General features: G+C 37.2%; 1 protein-coding gene and 1 non-coding gene across 3 annotated transcripts in view; both read right to left on the bottom strand.

The window, feature by feature from the left end:
* MLLT3 (MLLT3 super elongation complex subunit) overlaps positions 1-27,233 on the bottom strand; it is a 277,428-nt gene that overhangs the window by 160,258 nt on the left and 89,937 nt on the right. The gene's annotated exons all lie outside the window — the stretch shown is intronic.
* Positions 6,020-6,127, bottom strand: LOC121496324. The gene has a single exon (XR_005989156.1). It is a non-coding gene; the product is annotated as a U6 spliceosomal RNA (small nuclear RNA).

Genomic DNA, 27,233 nt, shown 5'->3' with positions numbered 1-27,233 from the left:
CTTAAGCAGGCTCCAAGCCCAGCCCAGAGCCCTACATGGGGCTGGATCTCACAACCCCAAGATCATGACCTGAGCCAAAAATCAAGAGTCCAAAGCTTAACCTGTGAGTCACCCAGCTAAATTTTAATGTAAATTCACTTTTTTTTACTCTTAATCCAAAAATCCATTAAAATTTGGCAATATAGGAGGGAAAAGTTAAGGGGCGCCTGAGTGGCTCAGACAATTAAGCATCCGACTCATCGTTTTGGCTCAGGTCATGATCTCGTTTTGGCTCAGGTCATGATCTCAGGGTCGCGGAGTCCCCTGCTCCACAGGGAGTATGCATGGGATTCTCTCTCCCTCTCCCTCTGCCCCTTACCCCACTGGTGCTATCAATCAATCAATCTATCTATCTATCTATCTTTTTTAAGAAGTTAAAGCCATATGAGAACTTTTTTAAAAGAAGAGAAAAATGAGGAACAGCATCATTTGCACCCCAGTATCCAGACACTTAGATTCTTGTTTTAAGTGAGAAAGTAGAAAATTCTAGATAAAAGGCAATGATAATATGGAAAGAAATCAGGGGGAAAATATAAGCCAAAATTGAAATCTAATATTTATTTTATGAGGAAGACAGACTCTGAGAAATAATCACCTGCTATGCCTTTACGAGATGAACAAAATTTGTTTCCTAATCTTCAAAGTGTTACTGCAAAAAACAACAACAACAACAAAAAATGAAAAACAGGAGCACCTGGGTTGCTCAGTGGTTGAGAGCATCTACCTTCAACTCAGGTCATGATCCCAGGGTCCTAGGATCGAGTCCCATATCAGGCTCCCCACAAGAAGCCTGCTTCTCCCCCTGCCTATATCTCTGCCTCTGTCTCTGTGTCTCTCATGAATAAATAAAATCTTTTTTTTAATTATTTAAATTAAAATTTAGGAAATAAAGTTAAAAACAATTTGGGTTTCTATTCTTCAAGATTCAGTCAAAAACAATTTGGAAAATCAAAAATTACTACATTCCAAAATAGTAACTAGCAAAAGTAAAAATGGGAAAAATATTCTAGGGGGAAAAAATAAAAAAAATATTTAAGTAATCACATAACATACCTAAAACTCTTGTTAATCCATAGCACATTCCTCTAGTGACAATTTTTTGTGTGTAACTTTTAACCTTGAAGTCCTGATTCAAAGAAAATGAGGCAGGGACACCTGGGTGGCTCAGTGGTTGGGCATCTCCCTTGGCTCAGGGCATGATCCCAGAGTCCCAGGATCCAGTCCCGTATCCCGCTCCCAGCATGGAGCCTGCTTCTCCCTCTGCCTATGTCTCTCTCTCTCTCTCTGTCTTTCGTGAATAAATAAAATCTTTAAAAAGGGGGGGGGGAGAAGAAGAAGAAAATGAGGCAAAGATCTGGAAACGTAGAAGATCCTTGGTGGATGGGATACATTATTTCCTCTCAAAAAAACAAACAAAAACAAAAACAAAAAACCCTGGATTTCCAACATGTAATGTGAATTTATGCTGTTAAGTAAACACATATTTGGTGTTTTATGAATAATGTAGTCATGTTTTCACATTCAGTAATATTTTTAAATAGCCTATTTCGATAAAGAAGATAACAATTAAGTCTCATAGTATTTTTTAAAAGTTAAGATCTAGCTTAGTTAACAATTTCAAAGCAAATGTCCTATTTTTACACATCTTTATCATCATGAATTATGTATATGAATTGACATCAATCATTAATCTGCAGGTGTTCCTAATGTAAATTGTATATACCTGTTTAGATTTCTCCCAAAGGCTAGCAGCATACTAATTTGTATTTAGAAAAGTAGGTATCAAGATCTTTTTTGAGCTGAAAGATCTGCAAAACGGAACACCCTAGGAAAGGAACTCAAATATAATTTGGTCATGTTCTAATTTAAGTTGAATAGCAGTTTCATGGATGTTCATTTTATTATTTTGCTTTTAATCTTACACATTACTTATATTCTCTCATATGTACCAAATGTTATGTAGTTAAAAATTAACTGTTTGTCCTTCTCGGATTGACTTACTTCACTCAACATAATACCCTCCATTTATATCCATGTTGAAGCAAATTATAGGTATTCATTGTTTCTGATGGCTGAGTAATATTCCATTGTATACATAGACCACATCTTCTTTATCCATTCATCTTTCGATGGACACCGAGGCTCCTTCCACAGTTTGGCTATTGTGGACATTGCTGCTGTAAACATCGGGGTGCAGGTGTCCCGGCATTTCACTGCATCTGTATCTTTGGGGTAAATCCCCAGCAGTGCAACTGCTGGGTCGTAGGGCAGTTCTATTTTTTTTTAAAGATTTATTTATTTATGATAGACAGAGAGAGAGAGAGAGAGAGAGAGAGGCAGACACACAGGAGGAGGGAGAAGCAGGCTCCATGCGAGGAGCCCGACACGGGACTCAATCCTGGGACTCCAGGATCGCACCCTGGGCCAAAGGCAGGCGCTAAACTGCTGAGCCACCCAGGGATTCTGGCAGTTCTATTTTTAACTCTTTGAGGAACCTCCACACAGTTTTCCAGAATCTCTGCACCAGTTCACATTCCCACCAACAGTGTAAGAGGGTTCCCCCTTCTCCACGTTCTCTCCAACATTTGTTGTTTCCTGTCTTAGTAATTTTCCCCATTCTCACTGGTGTGAGGTGGTATCTCATTATGGTTTTGATTTGTATTTCCCTGATGGCCAGTGATGCGGAGCATTTTCTCATGTGCTTATTGGCCAGTTGGCCAGGTCTATGTCTTCTTTGGTGAAATTTCTGTTCATGTCTTTTGCCCATTTCATGATTGGATTGTTTGTTTCTTTGGTGTTGAGTTTAATAAGTTCTTTATAGATCTTGGATACTAGCCCTGTATCTGATAGGTCATTTGCAAATATCTTCTTCCATTCTGTAGGTTGTCTTTTAGTTTTGTTGACTGTTTCTTTTGCTGTGCAGAAGCTTTTTATCTTAAGTCCCAATAGTTCATTTTTGCTTTTGTTTCCCTTGCCTTCAAAGATGTCTCTTGCAAGAAGTTGCTGTGGCCAAGTTCAAAAAGGGTGTTGCCTGTGTTCTCCTCTAGGATTTTGATGGATTCTTGTCTCACATTTAGATCTTTCATCCATTTTGAGTTTATCTTTGTGTATGGTGTAAGAGAAAATGGTCTAGTTTCATTCTTCTGCATGTGGCTGTCCCATTATATGGTTTCATTCATTCGGGGAATATAAAAAATAGTGAAAGGGATTAAAGGGAAAGGAGAGAAAATGAGTGGGAAAAATCAGAGAGGGTGACAAAACATGAGAGACTCCTAACTCTGGGAAATGTACAAGGGGTAGTGGAAAGGGAAGTGGGCTGGGAGATGGGGTGACTGGGTGACGGGCACTGAGGGGGGCGCTTGACAGGATGAGCACTGGGTGTTACACTATATGCTGGCAAATCGAACTCCAATAAAAAAATACAAAAAAAAAAAATCTAACTAGTGGGGTGTCTGAGTAGCCCAGTCAGTTAAGCATACAACTCTGATTTTGGCTCAGGTCATGATCTCAGGTTGTGAGATCGAGCCCACATGTGGCTCTGCACTAGGTGCAGAGCCTGCTTAAGATTCTCTCCCCCTCTCTCTGCCTCCCCACTGCACTTCTCTCTCTCTCCCTCTCCCCCCTCTAAAAAATTTACAGTTGATTTAAGTTTTTCAAAATATAGTCCCAAACATAAAAATGCTGCAAACATTACTTCATTAATTCCTAAATTTATGTATACATCAATACCTTGGAATTAATTGGAAAAAATATTCTTTACAGACATTTCCCTATCCAGAAGGGATCATCACAATCCAGAAAATTTTAAAAACCCCTAAAACTAGAATTTCTCAACCAAAATAAAAACTCTAGTAAAATATGCATAGAAAATACAGCTTATCCATCTGGTCACGCAAACTTTCTATTCTGACTGTAAATCTATTGCTAAAAGACACTAGGGCAATTAAAATGATGTGGGCTAATTAGAAGTTTGGGGTTGTTTGTAACTTTATGGAACAACTAGGATGGCTTTATGGCTAACCTATCCAAATGACTATCTCATCTCTAAAATCTGGTTAAGAATAAATATTACAAATCAGTCTATAGTGTGAATTGAGAGACAGTTTCTGTTTTTCTCTATGGCACTATTATTCTTGTTTCCCTCCCTTTTTTTTCCCCATTTGCTTTAGTGAATCACAACTATCTTGATACATTTGCTCTAAATAAAGTTAAGAGGGCTAGGAGTTAACATTATAAACTTATTATTAGAAACTTTATCTTCAAATATCCTCCTACCCTAATTTACTAGCAAAATATTTTTTAAAGGACTTGCCACATAAACAACTCATTTCTTTAGAAAGAATTCAACCTACCAAAATCTAAGACCAATTGTTAGCCCTGATTTTTCCCCTTTCCAACAAGTGTTAAAAACAGGTGTCAAAGATAGATCCAGGTTAATCTGACCTGTCCAACTCCAGCTTAGCTTTTAACACCTTGTCATAACATCCTTATCTTTTAACAGGAAGGATTAGTACTTCTTTGTAAACAGTCCTTCAACTACACAGACCAACTTTTAAGGAAAAGTTCCCTATAAGAACATGAATTTCAGTTCTGGCAACCTGACCTAAGAAGAAAATTCTGATCAAAGAAAAGTATTATACACAGATGTTCATCATAGTACTTTTCATCTTAGAAAAACATATAAATCCAGTTAAATGTCTAAGAAGGAAAAATTACCCAAATGATATTTTTATAAATGGAATATTATGTAGCCATAAGAAAATAATGTTCACACAAGTAAATGTGCAATCACAAGGGAAGTAGCACATTAAAGAAAAGGGCAATCATATTTTTTTAAACTACACAGAAAAAATTAGAATGTACACTTGGTTTTTTAAATTTTTCATATCTTTTTTTAAATGGTCTACAATGTACAACTGTGTCATCTCTAATACAACAATTATTTTCCTATTGTTCATACTTTAAAATATGTTACTGTCAAACCATAGAAAGTAAAAATAAAAATAGGGGCACCTGGGTGGCTCAGTCAATTAAGCATCCAACTCTTGATTTCAGCTCAGGTCATGATCTCACAGTTGTGCGACTGAGCCCCACACTGAGCTCCACACTGAGCATGGAGTCTGCTTGGGATTCTCTCTCTTTCTTCCTCTGCTCCTCCCTCTCTCTCTCTTACAAAATAAAAATCAAAATAATGCTGCTGTCATCTTAACACTTAGTCCCCATGGAGGCCATACCCTCTCCCTTACTTTTCTAGAAAACATACTTCCAACACACTTGACCACCTGAAACACGAAGAAAAATTTTCAGATTCTACTACAGCCTCAATCTTTTGGAAGATATGCTTGGGAAAGTGCTCATTTATTATCTGAAGACTAAAATTAATTTGGCTATCAGCTATCATCATAGTAGATAAACACAATTTGACTTCCTGGAAATCCCTGGGAATTCTTTTACCCACCTGTGTCAGATCCTAGGGGATTTTCACTCTTGTGGATGATGTCTATGATCTCTCACATCATCTAAAGAGATAATAGCCATTTGGTTACATCTCTTCCCATTCCTCAGGGAAGATTAGATTTATGCACTGATCCAGAAAGCTTAAAAGATGTCCATTTTTTCTCTTTTTAATCTTCAATTACATAAAGGTTAAACTTAAAATTAAGAAAAACTGGGTCATCATTTAAGAAATAGACAAACAATTCCTTGAAGTATTTGGTTTTGTATCTCTAAACTTTTTCCTAGCCTCAAAATCATATTTTAATGATATTTCCCAGATAAATTCAACTGCCTGAAGTTTTCTTTGAAACTATTCAAGACCAAAAATATCAATATCACTTGCTGCAATTTTAAGATTTTCAGATTGCCCATTATAAAGGTTTAAAAAAAATGGTGACAGTTAAAAAATATTTTCAAATCAGCTCTCCATTTTTATCCTTCAAACAGGCAAGCTTTCCTGAATGTTCCATGAACATTTCCTCAATATTAAACTCTTGCCTTCACAGATTTGTGTGTCATCCTTGTGCAGGGGCCATGCTAATCTTCTCCGTATCATTCCAATATTTAGTCTATGTGCTGCCGAAGCAAACACAAACTCTTCTCCAAAAACAATGAAGTTGGACCTGAATTGATTTTAATAACCACAAAAAAAATCATTTAATTTTTTTACAGGTTACCATTCAAGGGTGTAATTATTTTATTAGTTTTATAGATACCAAAGAGATCTTTCCAGAGTAAAAAAATAATCCCACAGTTGTACTCCACACATATGCAAAATGATTCTTCTTCTTCTGGGGTAACTGGCATCTCAATGAGAGGCTGGTTTTTAAACTACACCACTTTCAAAAATTTTAAAACATAATTTACTTACATAATATAGTTGAATGGGAAATGCCTATACTTAATTCCAGCCAAACTATTAGCAAGCTACTTAATTAATGGGAGGGTCTACCACTATCTTTTTGTCTGGAAGACAAAAACTGGGCATATGTTTTTTAAAAAAAATCATTTTCCTCTGTATCTACTACACTTCTTGTAAAATGTTGAATACTATGAGAAACCACACCAAAAATTACATTCAGGAAAGCCTTCTAACTTGCTTTTCAGAGTGTGTTCTACAAACCTGAGAACTTACCAGAAAAAAAATCCCAAATAAAATAAAGTAAAATAAAATAAAATAAATAAAAATCTCAGACCCTACCCCCAAACCTATTGAATCACAACCTACATTCACCAACAAGATGCCTAGGTTGGGGCACCTGGGTGGCTCAGTAGGCTAAGCATGTCCCTTAACCTCAGGTCATGATTTCAGGGTCCTGGGATGGAGTCCTGCATGGGGCTTCCTGCTCAGCAGGGAATCTGCTTCTCCCTCTCCCTCCGCCCCTCCACCCCACTGATGCTGTCTGTAGCACTCTCTCTCTCTCTCCAATAAATAAATAAAATCTTTATTTTTAAAAAAAGGGGGTTGCCTACGTCATTTGCACATTATTTTGAGAAGCACTAGTCCAGAGTTTAAGGTAAAAGGCAGAATAAACCATCTCTTACTTCCCCATTCTACGTTGTGCAAAGCTACACAAAATCAAGTTACCAATGAATAAATCATTCCTAGAGATTTTTGGTAAATACTTTCATTAAATCAAGCCTTTCCACAAAGGTAAAAAAAACATGCATGTGGCTGATGCTTCGTGCCTATTAACAGCATCTTCGCTGCACTACCAGAGCTATATATTTTTTAATAACACGTTGAAAATAGGGACATCTGTTCTCCGTTCTCTATTAAGAAAGCATTCTTGCTAAAGAATTTTCCCCTCCATTTCAAAAACATAATGGGTCTTATGGATGAAATCTATTTCCAATTGTTCCAGGTTAAAACAGTTAAAAAGGTTAAAGAATTTTAATTTAAGAATCCTAATTTGACCAATTTTAGGAAGCATTTATTCACTGTACAAATGAGCTAACTATGTATATTTGAGACAAATACATGGCCCCTATCATAGTCCCTGGACTCACTGCAGACCATATGTCATACCTGTAACAGAGTGTCTTCATGTTTTCAAGAAGGATTTTCATAAGAAAATATCAAATCATAGACTACTGGGACTTTGTAATATAATTTGACTCAGAAAAGTATAATTTATACTACTTTCCAGAGGTGGATCTGAAGTGTAACATGGTACACCTGTACTGACCTGTGCTCTGTTAGTCTACAGATTTTTAAACAAGATGCTTCTTTAAGGACTTCGACTACAGCCTACCAGAAAAGTGCTCTGGGAATAACTTTATCCCTCTACAATCATAGCCTTGTTCTAAACAGAGCCCTTAAGTAAATTAAATCTTAAGAAAAACACACTTTTTTGTTTGTAAAGAAAGAAACATTTCCTGAATGCCAGAGAATGTTTCCTTGAGAAACTGTTTATGTTACTGTGCTGAAAAGGTGTTTATGTTGCTATAAACACCTTCCTTGTAAGAGGGGATGGAGAGTCTCCCTATTGTTTACATTGCAATCAGCCCTGATTCTGAAAAGATCTACCCTTATTCCTCATGCCTGGACTGACTCACTGCATTGTGCCAATTAGATCACTCGCAAAGATATTCTGTATTTGTTTAGCATAATCGACCCATCACATAAGAACAGGGGACTATGGGTTCATAACAAGTACTACAAAAAAAAAAAAAAAACAAGTACTACAAATTACCAAGGCCATTAATTAGCAGGTTGTGGTAGTTTATGCTGTGTCAAATTTGTTAAGCACAAACTATATTTCCTGGAATCTCTTCCCTGCATAGTTTTAGCATAAAATTGACCAAAAGTAGAATTTGCACAGATCTGGACAGACCTGTACAGTCTTGGAAGACATTACTCTCTGAAAGTTGTTATGGTTAGTACCGTGACAAGACATAGCTCTGTGGGTGGGTTCAAACTTACCTTTGCTCTTCTCAGATCCCTATCCACCTTTCCAACCAGTCCTACATGTAATGTAGGCCAACAGAAACTCCAGGCCCACCAACAGATACAAAAAGGTAGTAGTTACACAGAGGCACAGGCTTCCACGGCCCCTAACCCATGAGCTTTGTCTCACTCTTGGCTTCTCTGACTAGTTGAAGACTCTACTTATCCTCCAGTTTGCCTCCTGGTCCTTCATTTCCCAAGCTCCTAGATTAATCTTTAAGGCTTAATTTCTATAAGAAATCCCTTATTCTATAACTCACTATGGTCTTCTGTGATTAAACCCCAAATGATTCTAAAATTTGGTTTACTTGTTGGCTCTAGATTTAAAGGGTCTCTTGCCATCAAAGACATGGCAAGTAAGTGGCAAAAGCAAACTGTACCAGTTCACACTCGGCTGATGAGTATTAGTAGAATAGAGCCTGGAGTTTAAGCCCCCATCTTAACCCTAATTTTTCCCATATAAGTTTTCTCTTTTTATTCTGGCTTGAGACATAATTGACATATTTTAAAAAATCACAAATGTAATGTGCATCATTTGATGTTTTGACATAAATATACACCAAGCAAACCATCACCACAGTCAAGATTATGAACATATCCATCAACCCTAAATATTTTTTCATAGCTCCCTAAAATCTTTCACCTCCCTGCCCTGCCCTATCTCCCAGAATCACTGATTGTCACTGTCACTATAATTACTTTGCATTTTCTAAAATTTGATGTGTCTAAAATTTATATATATGTACTCTTTTGGGGAGAGGGCTGGCTTCTTTTATGCAATATAATTATTTAATTAAGCTTCATCCATATTATTGTAAATATCGATAGCTGATTCCTTTTTATTGCTGTGTAGTATTTTATTATACCACAATTTGTTTACCCATCTACCTGTTGGTGGACATCTGGGTTACTTGCAGTTTACAAACCATGCCCTTAGCAACATTAGTATAAAGTCTTTCTATGGAGGTATGCTTTCAACTCTCTTGGATTTGTAAATAGCTATGTATAGAACAATCAGATGGTTGTATGCTTAATGTTTTAAGAAAATGAAAAAATGTCTTGGAAAGGGATTTTACCATTTTAGGTACTGACCAGCAATGTATGAGTTCCAGTTGCTCCATATCCTCATCAACATTTGGTATCGTCATTCTGTTTAATTTTAGCCATTCTAAGCATAGTATAGTACCTCATAGTTTTAATTTGTATTTTCCTAAAACTACCAATACTGAGCATCATTTCATATGCTTCCCTGATATGTATCTCCTTTCTTGAAATCTTCAAATCATTTGCCTATTTTTAAATGGGGTTGTCTTATTATTGAGTTGTATATTCCTTATATATTTTAGATTCAAGTCCTTTGTCAGATATATGTTTGGCAGATATTTTCTCCCAGCCTGTGGCTTATCTTTTCATCTCCATAACTTTTGAAGATCAACACTTCTTCACTGCCCCTATCTAAACTTCAGACACCACAAGTTTCCTAGGGTTGCCAGAACAAAGTATCAGAAACTGGTTGCCTTGAGACAACAAAAATCTAATCCTTCATGCTAGAAGACAGAAGTCAAGGCAATCAAGGTGTTGGCAGGGCCAACCCCCTTTGAACACTTTAAGAGAGAGGTCTTCCTTCACTCTTTTTGCTTCTGGCTTCCAGTGGTTGCAGGTACTCTCACATTCCTTAGTTGTGGTGGCCTAACTCTAATCTCTGCCTTGTCTTCTCATAGCTTTCTTCCTTGTGTCTCTCCAGACCTTCACAATGCCTCCTTATGAAGACAAGAGCCATTGGATATAGGGCTCACACTAATCCACTATGATCTCTACAAAAGACCCCATTTCCAAATAAGGAAATCTTTTGTCAAAGGACAAATTCAACCCATAAAAGGTACTATATTTTAATATTTATTTTTTTATTTTAATATTTTAAAAAGCACACAGAACAATAAATTATTCAACATAAATTCTGGCCTCCTTGACAACAGCCTGGTTTTGCCTAATTCACTCTTCCCACAGAGATATCCCCAAGCTCATCTGCAGGATTTCTTGCCCATGGCTTTACTTCCCCAAAACAGATTCTTTAGATAGAGTCAGTTTAAGTATCTACTCTTGGCTAGCCCTTCTTTATCAACTATTAGGTAAAGCTATGTGAAGAGGAAAATATTTTTGTTACATGATTTTCTCTTTTATGATCTCCCTTCCCTGGCCTACACCCAACTAGAGCATGAAAGTTTGGGGCAACAGTGTTAGGGCAATGATGATTCTAAATCTGCACTAAGAAAGGTTTCTAGTTCCAGCCCCGTCTTCCTTCAATACTCCGTAGAAGAAAATAGAAAATGTTTCTCCAAAAAAACATGTTCTAATGATCAGCTGCTGAATATACAACCCCAAACACAATTTCAAAGCACAACAACCAGGACGCTTGGGTGGCTCAGCAGTAAAGCATCTGCCTTCAGCTCAGGGCATGATCCGGGGTCCCAGAATCAAGTCCTGCATCAGGCTCCTCCTGGGAAGCCTACCTATCCCTCTGCCTATGTCTCTGCCTCTCTCTCTGAGTCATGAATAAATATATAAAATCTTAAAAATAATAATAAATAAATAATAAAAGAACAACAGCCATTTTACTATCTTTCATGGTTTCTGGGTCAGAAATTCAGGAAGGCTTAGCTGAGTAGTTTGGGCTCAAAATTTCTTATTTGGCTGCAGTCAGACGGTAGCTGGAGAGGCTGGGTTGGAGCAGAAGACTGGCTAGACATCTCTCTTAATGCAGTTAGTTTTCTCAGGGCCTTTCCATGTGGTCTTGCCTCACAACTTGATGGCCTCAGGATAAATGGACTACTCACATGGTGGCTGCAGGTTTCGCAACCAAGCATTACATTCCAACCAACAAAGAGGAAGCCACATAGTCTTTATGATCTAGCTTCAGAAATCACCTAGAATCATTTCTGCAGTTCTTTGTAGGCTGGAATAGTCACAAAAGACCACTCAGCTTCAAAGGGAAGAAACATCACCCCCACTTCTTGATAGGAGTATCAAAATCAAATTGTAAGAACATGTAAAATGAGAGACAATGTTGTGGAAATACTTGTAAAATATAATTTACCCCAGAACATATCCACCCGGGGCTGCAAGAACAGGGGACTGCACCATACAAATTAAATGACAAAGTATATATTAAAATCGCTGGGGCTCGACGTTTTGCCCACTCTTGTTTCTGCCAATACTCTTCTTTCTTGACTACTTATAGTCCAGCATATACCATTGATTCAGGTACTCTGTTATAAAAAGTGAAGGCAGAAAAATTACTTACCCTAGGTCACATAGAGAACCTGAAGTGGCAATCACTTCATTCTCAACTGGGTTCTTTACAAGCCCTTCCACTCCACCATTCTTCCTTATAATCAGCGCCTAGAAACCTAGGTACTATTCCAGCCCTAACAATAATCACTAAGAACTATTTATAATTCAGAGTTTCAAATCATTCTTTCACTGGTTTCAAGTTAATTTTTCATTGAAACACACACACATATTTTCCCTAGCCAAAGGTGAATATGTTTTGGATAACTCACCAATTATGCTTCTTGGTATCTATTCACTAATTTGAGTGCCAAGGAATTGTGATATTTCCCTTTCTACTTCCATAAATCATGATAAACCACAAATCTTCGTTCAAATATACCATTTACAGGTACTTCATTTACTTTAAGATTCACTCATTCTCTATAAAATGTAATGGAAAATAAACTAAACTCCATACAATAAATATTTATGGAACACAACTGCATGCCAGGCCTTCTGCTATGTGCTAGAAGACAAAGATGAGCAAGACACAGTCTCCTGCTTCTTACATAGCTAAGCATCTAACCATGAAGGCAAATTACCAAAAACCATAATATAACCACACCACAGGCAGCCTTCATTAAGGCTTAGGAGACTCAGTTAACATCACACCTAAAAGAGATTACCTCTAAGGAAAAGTAGGTAAGTACTTGCCAAGAAGAAAATGAAAGGCATCCATTGTAGGCAAAATGGAAAAGCATAAGCGAACAACCCAGGGTAGAGAGAATACACGGCCTGATGAGGAACTACAAGTGAACATGAAATATGGTTGTAGGTATCTGGCTATGTGTGACCAGCCATGAGGCTAGTAAAGTAGCAAGTGCCAGCCTGTGATGTTCTTTACAGAGTACTGTAAGGAGCTAAATTCTACAGGTAACAGACAGCCATCACTTTTTAAGAGGCAGAAAAACTTGAGGAGACTTGTGTTTTTAGAACGGTAACTGGCCACAGTGGGGGGAAAAAATGATTTGAAGAAAGGGAGCCTGCTAGTAGGAAAAACTACTAATTTGGATAAAAGAAAACAATGGACCAAAAAAGAGAGTAAACAAAACAGGTACAAGAACATCCAATCTGGTGACTGAGATACATTGGAACAGGGCTGGCTGGCGGGCCAGAGGTAAGAATCAAAGTATCCTGTCAGAATGAGAAGCTACAGAAGTTGGAGAGAAGCATGTGTCAAAGTCAAATAGGCTAAGAGAAAAAATAAACCAAGACGACAGTGATTTTAAACTTACTTTCTGCAGGAAGCTTGGTTAATTACAGAACAATATCACAAATGGCATACTAAGTGATAGAATGTGAGCTAAGGACATCATCACCACCCCAAGGAGTGTTGACTTTTCATCCTCGTGATCATCTTATCCCCTTCATAAACCATTTTTCTCTCCTATGACAAAACTGGAAGGCAGAAACCAGAGCGCCTGAGATGTCAGGGAACAAGAAACTTTAAAAACACAGTTGTAAAGAGAAATAACAAAATAAATAAGGCATCTGTACAAAGTACACATATATAACAGCAAAAGTAACAATGGGCAGACGATAAGATTTTGAAAAGGTTAGCCCGTAAGCTCTAAAATAAAACCTTTCCTGTTGCACTCATTCCTCATTAGCTCTTACCTTGGCTGTGGCACTGCTTCCTCTGCCTCACTGGAAGATGCCTTAAAAAGTCCGTGGGGAAATGCACTTCCCTTACTACAGATAAGAAATGGGCTTATTTGCACCAACTCTAGGTCAATTTTTTCTCTTCTCCTCTGCTTCTACATCCTCACCTTGGGAGGCTAATATTACAGGTTAGCACTATGCCTGGCATGTAACATTAGAATATCTGCAAGCATAAAGGCTCACATTAGCTACTAGCATTAGATGCCACCTATGCCTGACCCCAGCTTGGCCACTTCTCAGCTCTTTTTACATGAGCAGTAATGTCCTTCATGGTCCATCTTCACATTCCCAAAGAAAGCGAGGAAAACTTGCATTTCTGTTTGGCCATCTCTGAAAAATGAGGGGCAGGGTTCACTATTCCAAAGTCACCTGCCTTACTTTTACAAGGAGGAGAAGCTGGGGAGCATTCTGGGCCACGGGTTAGACTGCTGGCACTCCCTTGCTTCTACAGCCGTCCGTCCTGAACATAGTTTCCAGAGCCATAACCATCGGGTAAATACTATTTTTTTTAACTTTTAAATATTAAACAACCATACAAAGCCAGTCTTCAGTGAAACATGTTGTTGGTATAAGGATACAGATTTCTGGCTTTGAATCACTTCCAGTTATTATGCATTCCAAATCACATGCCAAAATTTTAATGAACTTTCAAATTTACATTTATGAAAACAGACCTTGGCACACATAAATGGGCTATTTTGCCATATCACTTTTCAAAAGGTGCCTCGTAGCTAAAATGATTCTGAGCTGTCTTCCATCATTCAAGATGAACTCTACAAAAGAACTAAGTGTTCTTACTTTTACACTAATTTATTCTACATTGGTTTTGCTCAGCATATGGTAAGCATATGGGAAAGAGAAGTGTATCTGGAAGCTGTTAGAACTGCATGTAATCAAAATTTACCAGTAGAAACCTAATTTGATTAATTGCAAATTAAAGTAGCACTTAATCACTTGCTATTTAAGAGAGAGGGGGAACATCCCTTAAATGTGAATCCTTCACAAACACATAAAATTAATTTTCTTTGTTACAAATCAATACTTACTATTCAATTAGCAGTAGCAAGAGTGCAAGGCACCCCTAAAATCTTCAACAGGGTAGACCCTGGTTTAATGCTAGAGTGAAGAGTAGATTTTAAGGACAGTATCTACTTTTGGCAAAGAGCTCTATTTCTTAAAACATCCCTCCAGAAGCTAACTGATCTTTAAAGGGGGAGGATGGGGACAAGCAGAGTTCAGGTCAAGTTTTCCACCCATCCTTATCTCTAAATTTGAGTGCTTATATACAGACTATAAATTTATATAATCTGTTAGTTCATCATCTTCACCTACCCACCTCTTACCTTACAAGGTTCCTTACAAGGTTCCAAAAGAACATCAGCCTCTGATGAAAACTGGTATTCTGAGGGAATATTTCTTAAGCCTAAAATTGCCTGGTCCAAGTGACTGGGCCTATGCTCAAAACTTCTATTATTTTTTTTAAATGACAATGGTATCACTATAAAAAGATATTTATAGAAAGATCAAATCTTACATAACCTTTCTAAAGCTTGCTTTAAAAACCAGACCCTTACGTGTTTCCTCCTTCCTTCTCAACCTCTGGTATAACACAGTAATCAAAACCAAAATTAATCTCATGTTCAAAGCTAGCGGATGATTTCTCAGGATTACCCAATTTCCTCCTGCCCATGCATGCAAGACTTTGCTTACTAACTATAGCAAGTTCATTGTCTTCTTCAAAGGTAGAGCGGCAGTATTAGATGAAAATTAACCAATCACATAATACTATGCAGCCTATTCCCAAAATGGAAACACACACAAAAAATTCTCAAGCAAAACAATAGGTAAGTCAACAGGCTCAACATTTTATTTTTTTTAAGATTTTTATTTATTTATTCATTCATGAAAGACAGAAAGAGAGAGAGAGAGAGAGAGAGAGAGAGAAAGGCAGGCAGAGACACAGGCAGAGGGAGAAGCAGGCTCCATGTTGGGAGCCTGATGTGGGACTCGATCCCAGGACTCCAGGATCAGGCCCTGGGCTGAAGGCAGGCACTAAACCGCTGAACCACCCAGGGATCCCCTCCATTTTTTTTTTATTTTAAATGTTAAAATCAAAATAAAACTAAACTAAAAGGAAAAATATATTTTACGGGATGTCTGGGTGGTTCAGGTCATGATCTCAGGGTCCTGGGATCAAGTCCCACATCAGGCTCCCCATTGGAAGACTGCTTCTCCCTCTGCCTATGTCTCTGCCTGTCTCTATGTGTCTCTCATGAATAAATAAATAAAATCTTTAAAAAATAAAAGTACAGGGCAACCCTGGTGGTGCAGCGGTTTAGCGCCGCCTGCAGCCCAGGGCTTGATCCTGGAGACCCTGGATCGAGTCCCACGTCAGGCTCTCTGTATGATGCCTGCTTCTCCCTCTGCCTGTGTCTCTGCCTCTCTCTCTCTCTGTCTCTATGAATAAATAAATAAAATCTTTAAAAAAATAAAAAATAAAAGTGCATTTGACAACAACAACATATCAATCCAAATGAAGTATGCCTAATAGCCAGGCCAAGCATTAAAATATAACACATCAAAAAAGAATAGAAGAAAGCAAGCAGCTTATTTGAGGAGAGAAGTAGGCATACTAAAGCTGGAAATTAATTAGGAACATTAAGATATTCAAATTTACATTCCCTGCTGCTTAAACACAATAAATTATTTTAGGCTCTCCTATTGACCAGAATCACAGTACCATGCTTTCAAGATTGCTTTAAATTTAAAATATTTTCAACTTCCCTGTCATAAAGTCCATTAGTATTGGTCTCACAAAACCCCAGGTAAATGCAAAACCCACAGAAGGCTTGAAATGCACAAATAATAATGACAACAGATCTATTCCCTTACCTTTCCCCACATTCCACCCTGCCTGCTTTATAAAGGAAAATGTCTTCAGTCTTATCAGTTTCCTTTCACAAACACTCTGCTTCGTGTATCCTCAGGAGGACCATCCACTAAAGGAAGAATGAAAGTGTTTACAGATGGTAGAAAGAGATAGGGGAGGATACTACCCCAGAGCCAACACTATCATCCCAGGATCTAGAGACCTAAAGAGAAGAAATTCTAGTCAACAAAACCCCAGTCATGGTTTTAGTGAGGAACTGAAAGTAAATCTTGGAGGTAAAGAATGAAGAAGACAAAAGATAGTTAAAGATTCAGGCAATAAGGAAGGATTGGACAGATAAGCACAAACTACTGCTTTACAAAGTCTGACTCCATGCAATTCAAGTTTATAGAAACTAGCCTCTTGAATTAGAAAGAATAAAACAAAAGATATTAAATTTTCCTAAAAAAAAAATTTAACCCAGATGGCAAACTCTATCTGGCATGGTCATTAAAATAAGTATAAAACAAATATATAGACCCCATAGGGCCAGCTTTAAAAAAAAAAAAAATGGCCAAGGATCCCAATTTTACTGTACTCAAATCATTTCTAATTTATGGCATCACTAGTTCATACAACTGTCAACTCTATAGCCCCAAGGGAATTAGCAACCAAGAGAACATGTTACATGATTTCATTTCAAATAGTTTCATTTTAAAAGTTGGGTGATTTTGTGTTTAGAGAGGGGGTGGTGAAGACAGGACAAGGAATTACAAGCCAAAATAAACCAATGGGAATTTTAAGAGCTAGGGCTCTTCTCTTTCCATGCAGGAGAGGTAACCTGTATTGAGCTCCCTCTTTTCCCTAGTATACATAGTGCCCACACAGTTTATATTTTGTGAAGATCTAAATGAACACCAACTTTGCTTAGATTTGTCAAACTCTCCCCATTCAGAGTCCAGATTGGGTCCTGTTAACATCTGGTAGTACAATCACTGAAGCCTACCTAAGCTGGTGATCTATTTTTTAGCATGTTCACTATAGGCAGTATACCCATTAAAATGTGGGTATACGGTAAAATATACGGAAAGGTATATTTACTCGGCTTCAATCAGATGAATACAGTGGGAAGAAGTGTTTACTATATTTTTAATTCATCTTTATCTCTGGATAAAAGTGGTTATCACACTCTATTAGGACCTAGTCTGAGTCATTAAAGCACCCTTATTGGAGGGTTGTTTCTTTTCTTCTTTGCTTTTTCTCCTGAGATAAGGATTCATTAATATCTGCACTTAAGGTTTTTGGTTGTTTTAAGCATAAATAACCGAACTGCTGTGTGTGATACCATGTTAAAAACGGCTCACCATGGCAAGCCGGAATTACTTCTGTACGTACACATCAATGCCTCTTTCACTAGCAAAAGAACTTGTATCTTATATTCACAGACATCTTTGAAAACAGATTACAATTGTTTTATTAATACCACAGATTTTTGTTTTATATTCTGCCAAGTAATTTAAGTAACTTTTATTGTAAAAAGAGTTGTATCCATCAGAGCACAGTACAATAGCCTGAATACAGAATTTTAAAAACAAAATTTGAATCTGATATGAACTACTTACAAAGCTGACTTCTTTGAAGATTGGGGTTATCAACAATACTGCACATTTATCCCAGGTAAATTACAAGAATCAGATGTGAAAATGTTTTATATTCTCAAAATTCCTACACAAAATGATAAAGGAATGGACTGACAGATTTTATTATATAAATATTTAATAATTCTGTAGGACAAGACAAAGGCACCACTATCAAGTGAGTAACTCTAAGAAGATTGCTGAACACATCTAAGGAGTAATACCTTTAAAGAACTCCAACAATTGGATATGCAGAAGAATGCAAGGGGGAAAAGTGAGCAAGGAACAGAAGAAATACTAATAAATGAAAAACAAATGAAATGGTAGTCAACCTCACTGGAAAAGCAGAGAAATGAAAATAAGAGATGAATTTTGCCCCCAAAATGGTGGTTGTTAATATTCAAAGATGGAAGCAATATAAGGAAATGGGCACTGTCCTTTTGAGGCAAGGGGGTATTAAGAAGATTAAGAAGTCTACATAATATTCTAGAAAGGCAAATGGTAAATTGTTATTAAACTTTAAAAGTCATTCATCCTTCCATCAAGGAATCTCACTTTTAATATTTATTCAACTATAAACACCACGATTCAAAGATAATATACCTAGGGATATTTTTCCTTTACTGTTTAGAAGAACAAAAACTAGAAATGTGATTGTCATCAATATCAGAAAGGCTGAATAAATCAGTTGATTCTCTCTCTGTAGAATGTTATTTAGCCATTAAAAATAATGAATTCTGAGAAATGGGTAATTCCTAGAAACAGGTAATCTTCCAAAACTGAATCTGGAAGAAATAGAAAATCTGAATAGACCAATTACTAGTAACAAAATTGAATTGCTGATCAAAAACACTACCAAAAAATAAAAGTCCAGGACCGGAGAGATTCACAGGTAAATTACACCAAATATTTAAAGATAAGTTTAGGGATCCCTGGGTGGCGCAGCGGTTTGGCGCCTGCCTTTGGCCCAGGGCGCGATCCTGGAGACCCGGGATCAAGTCCCATGTCGGGCTCTCGGTGCATGGAGCCTGCTTCTCCCTCTGCCTATGTCTCTGCCTCTCTCTCTCTCTCACTGTGTGCCTATCATAAATAAATAAAACAAAAAAATAAAAAAAGATAAGTTTATACTTATTGTCCTCAAACTACTCCAAAAAAATAGAAGAAGGAGGAAAGCTTCCAGATACATTCTACAAGGCCAGCATTACCCTGATAGAAAACCAGAAAAAGACATCACAAAAAAAGAAAACTACAGGCCAATATCCCTGATAAATATGGATACAAAAATCGTCCACGAAATACTAGCAAACCATACTCAACAATACACTCAAAAGATCATTTATCACAAGTGGGATTTATTCCAGGGATGGAAGGATGCATATTTGTAAACCAATCACTATGATAGACCACATCAAAAAAACAAAGGATAAAAATCTTATGCATCCCAACAGATATAGACAAAGCATTTTTTTAAAATTATTTATTTATCCATGACAGACACAGAGAGAAAGGGGCAGAGACACAGGCAGAAGGAGAAGATGCTCCTTATTAGGAGCCCAATGTGGGACTTGATCCCAGGACCTGGGATCATGACCTGAGCCAAAAGCAGATGCTCAACCTCTGAGAACCCCAGGCACCCCTAGACAAAGCATTTAATAAAATTCAACTGTGCATAAAAACTCAACAAAGTTGGTTTAGAGGGAACATTTCTCAATGTAATAAAAGATTTTCATCTGTATGGAAATCTCACAGCTAACACATCATACCTAATAGCAGAAATTTGACAGCTTTACCTCTAAAATTAGCAAAAAGACAAGGATGTCCACTCTGGCCACTTTTATTCAACATGGTACTAGAAGTTCTAGGCATAGCAATCAGATGAGAAAAAGATGTAAGAGACATCAGTATTGGTAAAGAAGTTAAACTGTCACTATTTGCAGATGACATGATATACTATACATAGAATATCCTCAAGACTCCACCAAAAACTACCAAAGATGATAACAAGAATTTAAAAAGTTTCAGGATACAAAATTAATACCCAGAAATAGTAGCATTTCTAGACACTAATAACAAAGTAGCAGAGGAGAATTTAGAAAACAAATCTTTTTAGAATTGCACTGAAAATAATAAAATACCTAGGAAATAACTTAACCCAGAGGAGAAAGACTTGTACTCAGAGAACCATAAAACCCTGATGAAAAAAACTGAAGATGACATAAACAAACAGAAAGATATTCCATTGTTTGTGGATTGGAAGACTACTGTTAAAATGTTCATACTACCCAAAGCAATCTACAGAGTCAAAGCAATCCCTATCAAAATACCAAGAGTATTTTTCACAAAACTAGAACAAATAATATGAAAATCTGTATGGAACCATAAAAGACCCTTAAGAGCCAAAGCAATCCTGGAAAACAAAAACAAAAACAAAAACAAAAACAAAAAAAACTGTAGGTATCACAATCCCAGATTATAATATATATATTACAAAACTGTAGTAATCAAAACAGTGTGGCACTGGCACAAAAATACACACAGAGATCAATAGAACAAAATAGAGAGCCTAGAAATAAACCCATATTTATATGGTCAATTAATCTGTGATCTGGCAAGACTATAAAATGGGGGGAAAGACAAGTCTCTTTAATAAATGGTGGAAAAACTGGACAGTTATGTGTATAAGAATGAAACTGGACCAAAATCAACTCGAAATGGATTAAGACCAAACTGTGAGACTGAAAACCACAAAAACTTATGTAAAGAGCACAGGCAATAATTTTTCTGACATCAGCCACAGCAACATTCTTCTAAATATGTCTCCTCAAACAAGGGAAATAAAAGCAAAAATAAACTATTGGCACTACATTAAAATAAAAAGGTTTTGCACAGCAAAGGAAACCATCAACAAAACAAAAAGGCAATCTACTGAATGAGAGAAGATGCCTGCAAATGATGTATCCAATAAGGGATTAGCATCTAAATATATAAAAGGAAGAAGGAGAAGAAGAAAAAAGGAAGAGGAAAAATGAGTAAAGAATCTGAATAGACATTTCTCCAAAGAAGACATACAGATGGCCACTAGACACATGAAAAGATGCTCAACATCACTAACCATCAGGGAAATGCAAATCAAAACCACAATAACTACACATCTCAGAAAGGCTACAATCAGGAAGGCAAGAAATAACCAGTGTTGTAGAGGATGTGGAGAAAAGGGAATCCTTGTAAATTGGTACAGCCACTGTGGAAAACAGTGTGAATGGAGGTTCTTCAAAACACCCAGTACTGGAAAGAATACAGGCATAACAAAAAATAAAGCAATATTGCCATATTTCTTTTTCAAACAGGAAAAAAATTAATCCACTAGGAAAGTATAATACAATGAGTCCTAAGCTGGATGCCTTCCAATACACTAGCTCCCTATTCATTGTCCCCAACTATTACCAGAAGTAGAAAAAGGGTTAAGCTATAAAACATCACTAAACACATCATGTATAGATGCACTGATACTCAAGATGCTTAGGTGCACCCACATACCATCCAAAGAAAGGCAAAGATTAGAAGAGGAAGGTTGAGGGCAAAGAAATGGCAACAGACATGAATAATCAATCACCACACTTGCCTCGGTGTTGCTGAGGGGAGCCTTAGGATCCCACTACCACCTAAGAGTTGTAAAGCAAAAGAAACCTATATTCTTTCCCTGGCTCAGAAAGGCAAATAGCTGAACTTGCTGGGAGGAAAAGCTTCAAAGTCTGAACCAATGATGAGACCCGTATCTCTATATATCCTTTCTTACCCTAGCACTTCAAGAGCAAGCTTTCAAAAGTATTCCTACAAATAAATACTCATTTTTGATCCACCTCCAAAAGGACTGCAATGGTATAGTTTTATGGATAAGGGAATAATAGATGTCTCCCTATCTGGTGGCTGATCTGAACTTCCATTAATACACGTTTTCATGCCATAGATTTTTTTTTAGAAATTTTATATGGCAACAGCATACCAGCATGAACTGTTACTATCAGATACTTGCCCATTTTGGTAAGTCGGTATGTTCCCCTTACCTTATACAAACGGTTCTCAAATTGAGACTTCAAGAATAGCAGCACCAACACCACCTGGGAACTTGCTGGAAATGCAAATTCTCAGGCCTCAACGCAAAATGAATGAATCAGAAACTTTGGGGAGGAGTTCAGATCATATTTCAACCACCTCTCCAGCTTGTTCTGATTCTGATACCCACGGAAGTTTCAGAACCACTGCCTCAGACTATCCATGTAAAAACAGCATGTATGTGTACAAGTGTTTTTATTCCACAGATCTGCAAAGTTTAACAGTAATAATGTTGTTTCATAACATAACATGTAACATCATCATCCAGTAGAGTTCATTTGTTACTTTTGTTTTTTTAATGCAACTGATATTGTTTTCAAGAAACTTTGTCTATGCAACTGAGGTTACTAAAATAGTTATCACCACCAAAACTGCTTCTAACTTCACTGCCACAAAGCATAATACATGACTAAATCCCTCCCCTTAGTTTGCATGTAGTGTGCAGAACCTGACTTTTGGCTAGATCCCTTGCTATTTATGGCACTTCCTTTTTGCATCGCTAGCTATAAAATGACTTTCCTTACATACAGGTACATACATACTCCACTGTATAAGACAATTCAACAAACACCGATGACCTAAGATCTATGATACAAAAGACACAACATTAAGATACTCTATATAAGATAGCAAGTAAGACCCTGACTTCAACAAATGTACAAACCAGTTGGAGAATACCACGCAGAATATAGTAAAGGTTTATAGCTCTCCACCAAAAATCTGTTCCCACTTCCATGCTACACAACATTCCCCAGCTTCCTCTGCAGTGAGTGATCATATGAACAGTTCTTAGCAATTGAGTGTGAGAAGTGATACATGACTTTGGACATCTTAGACTTTAAACATCAGATATGCTTCTCCTTCTGTCCCATCCCCCTGAAACCTACACCTAGACCTGGTGGCCACAGAGCTTCAGTCATGCAAATGACAAAAATGTGTGGGGATAGGAGCAAAAAGATTTGGAAGGAACCAAGATTTTAGAATAAACACAGATTCCCCCAACCTGAGTATCTATCAGGACTTGCATAAGTGAGAAAAATATCTTTGTTATGGAAGTCTCTATAATCTCCGGTTTCTTTGTTATAGCAGCCTACCATAGTGTGACACATGAACTATATAAATCCTTATAGACAGAGTAGTATACAATACACAGGTGCTACAGGCACAAGCTCCCCTGCACAGAGACTACTGGAAGGAGAACAAAAATTGTTGCAGCACAGTAGAGGACAAGACTCGAGAAGAGAGTGTGGCATTACCTTTCTAGGGAACTAGTTCCTGTATCTGTGCAGTGAGTCATAACGTCATTCACAAAGATTTTAGTATGATGGCCCTACTTACAGTTCTGTTTCAGTGACCACAGAGCCTGTCTGGATTCGGAACCACTTCAGAAACCCTGCTGAAACCTCAGGCTAGCCAGCCAAAAAAATACATAAGCAGAAAATGTTCTCACAGATAAAAAAAATTCCATATTATTTCAAGGGGCTTTGCTCCATCCCCACCCTGCCCCAAAGTTCATGCACAGAAGCCCTAATATGAAGGTTTTGTGGCTGGGAGTTCATCTGAGGAAAAATAAGCTGGTGCATATTCCAGCACCACAGCAAAATTTATTTTGTGAAGGCTTTCACAAAAAGAGAGAGAGAGAGAGAGAGAGAGAGAGAGAGATGGCCATGCAAATGTCACCAGAAATATACCACAGGAACATAACACATAATGACTTAACTGACTAATTAAATAAATAAGGAGGAAAAGCCATTAAAGAGAGAGATATCTAAAAGATAGTCGCCATAAATCCAGACCCACTCCTGGTTCTTCACAGCTGCGAACACTAGACCTGCCTCAAATATCATCTCCTGATTCCTCCTGATTCTCCAAATTCCACCTGTGATTCACATGAAGGAGAAAGTAGTTCCATCACAAAAGCTTAGAAACCAATGTTTACATAAATAGCTCTTCTAATCATGACCAGCACAAAAGATAAAGCAATGTCTAAAAAAAATCTTTAGTCCAATCTGATAGGTAGCCTCACACACACAAAAAAATATATAGAAAAATTTAAAAATCTATATGTATACACACCCAAATACTTTAAATTACAGTTAATCAGAGAGCTTCAACAGTCTTACTGTTCTCATTCCTTGGCTCACCTCCAAAACTTTCATTACCTGTCAGGCCCCCTCTGTTATTCCTCACTTTCTGTGTCTCTGGAATGTTATTTTATTAAATAATTGTCATGCCAAAAGGCACATACTACTATAAAAGTTTATTTGCTAGGCTGAGCAGAAACATCTATTTCTTTTTTGTCAAAATCTATTATAATGCTCTATTGCCTACAGAATGTATAGAATCACTTCCAGATACACTTGAACCAAAAACAATGTGTTTCTCCTAACAGGGCACCAAGTAGTTGCAATAATGTAGAAAGATTAGGTGGGAATCTTGAATTGGTAACAGATTTTACCTGAACTCTGTTTCCAAAAATCTTTGTAGCAGGTTTGACAGGCAGGCTAAAAGGTAAAATCTTTCCCAAGGAAGGTATATTACTTTTACAATATCATGAGATAATTGAAAATGTGTTGGAATAAATTCAACCCACCTATTTTAAGCACCCACGAAATTTCCAGTAATATGCTGGAAATTACTATCCATTTTAAGAACACTGACTCCACTTTATTAATTAGCTGTAAGAAATAATTACACTTACATAGCATTTATGTTTTTTAAACTAGTCTAATTCAACCTGTTAATAAACATTTACTTACTGTTCATGTGCTACTACAGATTTTTTTTAGACCTTAAAGAGTCCATTGTCTACTACACATATAATGTTTATTCAGCATTATAATGCCATTAGAATTTTGGACAAACTTCCTTAGGTGACACAAAACGGGAGAAAAATTCTCTGTTGGGATTAAAAAAAAAAAAAACAGGCCAATAGTTATGTCTACAGTAAAGGGCTATCAAAACAGCAACCAAGAAAGGTCTCCCACACTTACATCATAGCTCTAACCACTAAGAGGGCAAGAAGCAGTGGCACCCAGTAGTAATGATCACAAGAGGCACCCAGAGCTTGGTTTCTAAATGCTATTCCCCAATAAAAGGAAGGAACAAAGGCTCTTTCGAAAACTGTTTGAATCCAGGGCTGCAGCAGTGAATATATGAGATGTATTTGGACAATCTCATGGGGTCACAGCATAAAGAAGCAAAGGGGTAAAAAGGTGGATATGTGCCAAAAGGCACAGAAAGCAACCTGCAGAATTCCCACCAGACAAAGTTGGAACAATTTGAATAACAAAATACACAACATTAGTATAAGCCGAAAAATATCTGTATAACATACTGATACAAATAAATAACTATATGAATAAACAAACAGGGACAATGAACAACTTTACTTTGTAGAAGAATTCCAATTTAAAAATGAAAATAAGTGAAACAGAAAATCACCATTAGAACACCATAGTGGTAACTGCTAAAGTAGGCAAAAATTTAAGCAGAAACCAAGTATCATTCAGTCTCAGAGTATCTTTCCCACTATATCATAAACAGAAAAATAGGAACTTTATAGTGGAGAATCCCAGCAGACCACCTTAACCAAGTGAACAAGGTTAACACCCAGTAACACATACTGACATCACGCACTCCCTAGTATGATTATGATGCATTAAGAAGGGGTCATCAAGTGGGTGGTCTCCTTCCCAATGGACACATAACCACAACCTAATCATGAGACAAACCCGAAACTAAGGGACATTCCTACAAAATACCTGGCCAGTGCTCCTTTTCCTTTTCTGCAAATCTTCATAAAATTATCTCAAATTAAAGGTTTTAAAAATACAATAGAAAAAAAAAAAAAAGGATCCCAATCACACTAGCAACAAAAAAGTACCAGATATAAACCTGACAAAAATTTCAATATAATTATGGAGAACATAAAATTTTATAGGACATAAAAATAGGACAGGATTAAAAAAGAAAAATGTATTTTAAAAGAGAGAAAAATACACTAATTTCACAGACTAAAGAAGCTAACAATTCTCAATAAAGGTTAAAATGGATTGCTATTTTGAATTAAAAAGGGGAAGGGACTTTTTTTATTTTGTTAACCCTGTAATTCATTTTATTTACTATAGAATATTTTATCTATTGATTTGAGAGTAAGAGAGAAAGCACAAATGCGAGGGAGGGACAGAGAGAAAGGGAGAAGCAGACTCCCCGCTGAGCAGGGAGCAAAGCTCAATTCCAGGACCCCTGAGACCATGACCTGAGCCAAAGGCAGCTGCTTAACCAACTGAGCCACCCAGGCACCCCCTGTAATACTTTTTAAATTAACTAATGGTCCAGTTAACAGTAAGTTCAATCTTTCCTCATGAAAAACATAAAGAAAAAAGACGGTGTTTTTTTTTAAATTAAAGAGGGAAAAATGCTAGAAATACTTATTAACCAGAAGAAATTTAGATTAGTATTTAAATTATAACTTTTAGTGGATCCCTTAGTGGCTCAGCGGTTGAGCGCCTGCCTTCGGCCCAGGGTGCAATCCTGGAGTCCTGGGATCGAGTCCCGCGTCGGGCTCCCAGCATGGAGTCTGCTTCTCCCTCTGCCTGTGTCTCTGCCTCTCTTTCTCTCTCTCTGTATGTCTATCATGAATAAATAAATAAATCTTAAAAAAAAAAAAAGAACACAATAAACATGCAAGAGTTGGGCATGCAGAAAGAAGGGATGACCAACTACCTGGTAGGTAGTACAGATGGCTTCCTTGAGAAGCTGATAGTTGAACTAAGGTCTGCAGTGAAGAGCAGGAGTTGACCAACCATAATGAAGAAAGAATATTCTGAGAAAGAAGATAACATCTCAGAGACACAGGGCAGGAGAATCCAAGGCACACTTGGAAATGGCAACATTCAGAGAGAATCTAGCTCATGGCCACAGCGCAACACTGTCCCAACAAGCCAGAGATGCAGCCAGGCAAGGGTGTGTGTGTATGAAAATGGAAGACAATACATGTGAAGTGAATTCAAAATTCCCAAAATGACAGAAGGAATAATTGAATTATAACTCAAATCCAAATTCTCTATCAAGACTTTCAGTACAACACCACATTACAGTAACTCTACTACAATAGAAAGGCTTAACTGCCAAA

Source organism: Vulpes lagopus, chromosome 7, assembly GCF_018345385.1.
Source record: "Vulpes lagopus strain Blue_001 chromosome 7, ASM1834538v1, whole genome shotgun sequence".
Taxonomy (NCBI): Eukaryota; Metazoa; Chordata; class Mammalia; order Carnivora; family Canidae; genus Vulpes; species Vulpes lagopus.
This window is presented reverse-complemented; position numbering and strand designations above follow the sequence as displayed.